This window comes from Palaemon carinicauda, chromosome 33, assembly GCF_036898095.1.
Source record: "Palaemon carinicauda isolate YSFRI2023 chromosome 33, ASM3689809v2, whole genome shotgun sequence".
In the NCBI taxonomy this organism is placed as follows: Eukaryota; Metazoa; Arthropoda; class Malacostraca; order Decapoda; family Palaemonidae; genus Palaemon; species Palaemon carinicauda.
Window position 1 is genome coordinate 30718421 of NC_090757.1, and position 6227 is coordinate 30724647.

Consider the following 6227-nt stretch of genomic DNA (forward strand, 5'->3'; position numbering starts at 1 on the left):
TTTACTATTTACTATTAATTGCCAAGCTACAACCCTAGTTGGAAAAGCAGGATATGGTAAAAGCCCAGGGGTCCCAACAGGGAAAATAGCCCAGTGAGGAAAGGAAACAAGGAAAAATAAAATATTTCTATTTTTTCAGTGAAATAAAGGCGACCGTAATTTTTACCCTCCTTTGTTATTATCTTTTAGGGTTGGTGACCGTAATATCACTCCTTTACGTCAATATATCCGTTTTTAAAACTTTAATATGGATATAATTTAAAGACGAATAAATAGACTTTTATTATTATTATTATTATTATTATTATTATTATTATTATTACAAACTAAGCTACAACCCTAGTTGGAAAAGCAGGATGCCATAAGACCAAATGCTCCAACAGGGAAAAATAGCCCAGTGAGAAAAGCGAATGAGGAAATAAATATACTACAAGAGAAGTAAGGAATAGATAATATAGAATATTTTAAGAACAGTAACATCATTATAATAGATCTTTCATATATAAACTTTAAAGAGAGACATATTTCAGCCTGTTTAACTTACTGTTACATTATAACAGTATTCATCTGTTTAAAATTTAGTTAAAAAAAATTTTAACAATATATACCATAGGGTTATGGTGGCCGATGTGATAACGTCCCTTTACTGGTAAACGCCAGACTGGGGTTCGAGTTCCACGCAAACTCGTTAGTTCCCTTGGTCACTGCAACCTCACCAGCCTTGTGAGCTAAAAAAGGGGGGTTTGGTGTAGCCTATAGGTCTATCTGCTGAGTCACCAGCAGCCATCGCCTGGCTCTCCTTGGTTCTAGCTTGGGTGGAGAGGGGGTTTTGGGAGCTTTTCATATGTATACATGTATATATGTGTATATATATATATATATATATATATATATATATATATATATATATATATATATATATAAAATATATAAATATATATATATATATATATATATATATATATATATATATATATATATATATATATATATATATATATATATACATATATGTATATATGTTCATGAGTAGTCTTTAAACATTTGAACTGTTTTTCAATCCATTAAAACTGTTCTATCTTATTTCTCTTTCTCTTGTTTGTTTTAAAGATTTTGATGTTACTGTTCTTAAGATATTTTATTTCATTTACTTCTTTTTGTACATTATCTATTTCCTTATTTCCTTTCCCGGTGGGCCGGGGAAGTACTTATTAGAACTGTAAGGGGTGTGATGGTAGGGGAACCACGAAAAATTATGGATGAAAGTAAATTCAGTATAATGTCTGCAGATCTTAATTCCATCATTATAATGATGCTAACTTATAATGATATGGTATATCTGTCGTGTTATTTGCTATGCCATTCTCACGAACAACTTGTTGATAAAAAGGATCAATGTTTAGTTTGGAAATATATTATGACCCGACTGAAAAATCTTTCGTAAACACAAGCTAGGAGTCCTCTCTCTCTCTCTCTCTCTCTCTCTCTCTCTCTCTCTCTCTCTCTCTCTCTCTCTCTCTCTCTCTCTCTCTCTCTTAATTCTGTCAAATAGATTTTTTTTGCCAATGCAATTTGTTCAGTCTAAAGCTGAGAATTATATTAGTAGTAAATACTTACTTATTTATTAATCAATGTGGTTATATCATCGACAAATATATGATTGCTTTGCCATAAAAAGGATATTAATAAAAAATAAGAGAGAGAGAGAGAGAGAGAGAGAGAGAGAGAGAGAGAGAGAGAGAGAGAGAGAGAGAGAGAGAGAGAGAGGACTCCTAGCTTGTGTTTACGAAAGATTTTTCAGTCGGGTCATAACATTTCCATACTAAACATCGATCCTTTTTGTCAACAAGTTGTTCGTGAGAATGGCATAGCAAATAACCCAAGAAGTATATCATATAATTATAAGTTAGAATCATAATAATGATAGAATTAAGATCTGGAGAAATTATACTGAATTTACGTTCATCCATAATTTTTCGTGGTTCCCTTACCATCATACCCCTTACAGCTTTAACAAGTTCTTCCCCGGCCCACCGTCGTCCTTCCCCTGTCACTGCCCTCCCCCCTAACAACCAAACTCATCTACGATCTGAAGTTCTGGAATCTATAGATATTGGGGGTGACAGAGGGGGACTGGAGACGACAGGAAGGACATTTGCTTTTGACACTACATATTCATATACATATATGCACACACATACATAAAAAAATCCAAACAGCCAAATGTGGGGAATAGTGAAAGTGAGACAGATGTGCTTTATGAAAAATTGTATGAGGAAAGGTATATGATAGGGACTTGTTTTATTTAAAATTCATTATGAAAAATTAAGAAAACATAACCTAATTTAATATGAAACTGGTGAAGTAAAGCATATCTCAAAGAAAGGTGTGTAAAATTAGGAAAAATGAGAGAAAATAAGTTTTATGGGTATAAAATGAATTAAAAATCTGACATATTTCACGGGGAAAGAGGAGTTTAACTATTATATATGTATAAGGAAATTGAAAATTATGATATTTCAAAGAAAATCTAACAATGAAATGTGTCAGGTAGAGAAAAACAAAAAGAAAGCATGTGTTAGGGTGAGAAAAATACGAATAATCAAAGTGCCTTAATACGAAGGTAAATACAAACGATCAGGCGCATGTCAGAGGTGGGAAAACTATCGTTGACGGATCATTTTCATTGATAAATCAGCTGTCTTCAACCAGATTCAAGAATCATTATGGGTGGAAAACTATAGTCATTTTTTTTAGCGAGGCAGATTTGCACAGACTCGCAGCGGTGCCCTTTTAGCTCGTAAAAGTTTCCTGATCGCTGATTGGTTGGACAAGATAATTATAACCAATCAGCGATCAGCGATCAGGAAACTTTTCCGAGCTAAAAGGGCACCGCTGCGAGTCAGTGCAAATACGCCTCATTAAAAAAATTGACTATAGCGGGGGAAGCTAAGGAAACTGGTAAATGAGGCATACAAAAATCCATAATAACAAACAAAAAAGGAAATCCAACTCTCAGTGATGTACCGAGGAGGGAAACAATAACCCCCCACCCCCACCCCCACCCCCACCCCCCACCATTGGGAGAAAGATGACTTACATGGGTGTGGTAAGATGGCGAAAGCATCGGATCGGCCTTGACCAAAACGCAGCAGTTTCCTCTGCGAAGGTTGATGTCTTTTTGATGAGCGATAATACCGCTGAAGACTCCTGGGGGTAGGAGAGGTTCCCCACTTATGTTCGCTCTTGTGTTAAAAGAAAAATCAAGCTCAACGCTCGGAACAATGGTGGTTTCTTGTTAATTGGCCTTTTAGATAAACTCTAAGAGAACTAATAAAAAAAATTATGTATCGCTCTCTCCCCATTTGTGGTTACGCTAATTAAGTAAAGACTGGACATTTCCAGTGAAAGAGAAAGTTGTTTTTTAACAGAGTTAAAGAATATTGATAAAACTGCCAATTCTAATAGGCCTACTTATCTGGCCCTATCCGTAGAACAAAGAAAATAGATTTCATTTTTTTTTTCATTTTTTAGAATTAGTTCTAAAATAAGTAATGATTTGAATGGAGATTCGAAAGAAAAGATGGAAGAGGGTTTGATTGAGAGAGAAGAAGCTATAGAAAGATGGTTATGAAAGAAATTAAAGAAAAAAAATAAAATTCAACTTGGGGTATATTAAAAAAATAAAGTATTCAATTTGACAGTTTTTCTAAAGACGGCATTTTCTTTCTGGAGACAAGACTTACTACTTGACATAGGTGGCAGTTTTTAAGCTTTCGTTCCTCCATTAAGGAGTTTTGAATGACGAAGGCCTTATAACACTACACTTATATATTTTGCATGTTTAATCTTTGGGAAAATCAACACCCCTTATTTCCTTAATATTGAATTTCATATGTGGGTTGAATCAGATGGAAATATTCTGATTATATTGCATGAGAACTCAGCTCGAAGCATATTAGAATGAATTTGAAGGCAATTTCTCCAGGGAAATTTTGTTGGACCGGAGTCTCTCTCTCTCTCTCTCTCTCTCTCTCTCTCTCTCTCTCTCTCTCTCTCTCTCTCTCTCTCTCTATATATATATATATATATATATATATATATATATATGTATATACACACACACATATATATACACACACACATATATATATATATATATATATATATATATATATATATATATATATATATATATATATATATATATATAATATATATATATATATATATATAAAGCAATTTCTCCAGGGAAATTTTGTTAGACTGGAGTCTCTCTCTCTCTCTCTCTCTCTCTCTCTCTCTCTCTCTCTCTCTCTCTCTCTCTCTCTATATATATATATATATATATATATATATATATATATATATATATATATATATATATATATATATTACAATGGGTTTTACCCTTATTTTATGTATAGTAATAATTGTTTTTTTAAAAACTTTATCTTCAAATTGTACGAAATTATTCAAAGTCACAGTAAGGATCAAAATAGGAATTAAATAGGTTTATTTTTTTATCTTAATGAACAAATTCATATCTATCAAAAAAAAAGAACTTATATAAGAAAAAACCTATATGATTGGAGGTCTGCATTAGGTCTATATAGGATAGTAATGCCAGGTCTTGATATTAATTATCAGGAAGGAGATAGAATTTGAAAAACACCCATTTTCAGGATAAATCACCCTGGCGTCGCAAAATAGAAGGCCAGAGGCAAACATCCTATGAGGTTTGGAGATGTCCTAAGTCACCTTATTAAGTGGTATGAATGTCTAAGACCTGTCCTTGATAAACGGCATTTGCCACTTTGCTCCCTTGAAGGAATTCCCCTATGGGTCTGAGATCCTATGGCAGAATGAATTCGACATTAGAGTATTTGTGGCTTATTTGATATATATATATATATATATATATATATATATATATATATATATATATATATATATATATATATATATATATATTATATTATATATATATATATACATATATATATTCACAAGTATACATGGACTTCACCATGTGGCAATTACAAAAATCAGATAGATCACATTGCCATTAATAAAGAGAGAAGGAGGAGGATTCTGGGAAATGTAAGAAGCTATAGAGGTGCAGATATTGGTAGAGATCACAAGCTTCCCATTGCCACACTGAAATTAAAACTGAAAGCACTCATCAGAAAGATAGATAGATAGAATATCTAGGTTTGATACAACTGGGATTTTAAAAGAAGAGCACAGAGAAACATTTGTAATTGAATGTAGGAATCGATTTGCAGTCTTAGAGACTTTAAGAAACGAAGAACAGACAATTAATGAAGAATGGTGGGATATTAAGAACATATATCAGTCAGTTGGTAGTGAAGTCTTGGTACACAAGGAGAAAGCCATGGATATTAAATGATACTTCGGATACTATAAAAAGGAGGCAAAGACAGAATTTGATTGTTGAAAGTTTTCAAGGAAATAATGAAAATTACAAGGTAGAGCATGCTAAGTATTCCAGTATTAATAGTGAGGTCAAAAGAAAAGCCAGGAATGACAGTAGAGAATATTTAGACAGTAAAGTAGATGAGGCTGACAAAGCTATGAATTCGGGAACTGGCTATAGTGTAAGAATTGCTTATAGAATTATTAATGAAATCTCGACTGGGGCAAAAAATAAGAAGCATATACCATTCGAAAAGAGAGATGGCTGTTATAAGATATGGAATGAGGTAATTAGGGGTACCACAGGAGTTAGAAAACTATCAGAAAAGATCCAAGAAAGTAGACTGAGGTGGTATGGTCATGTCATGAGAAGAGATGAACAGTATATTGGGAGGAGAGTGATGGAAATGGAGGTAAAGGGAACGAGAAGGAGATGGAGACCAAAGCAAAGGTAGATGGACTGTATCAAAGATGACCTTCGATCAAAGGGATTAACTGGTGATGAAGTGTGGGACAGAGGTAGATGGAGAATGCTGGCCAGAAACATCGACCCCACATAAAGGTGGGAAAAGATGCAGACAAAGAAGAAGAAGAAGCTCTGTTATAGCAACAGAAGATGAAGAAAGACAATGTTGAATGGAACACTTTTGTGGGGTTATGAATAGAAGATATGAAGGTAATAATTTGATTGATATACCCGAAGCTGAGGAAGACCTTGGTGTACCCATGAATGAATTCAGTGTGTTTGAAGTCGAAGTATGAAAAAAAAAAAACTAAAGAGATGGAAA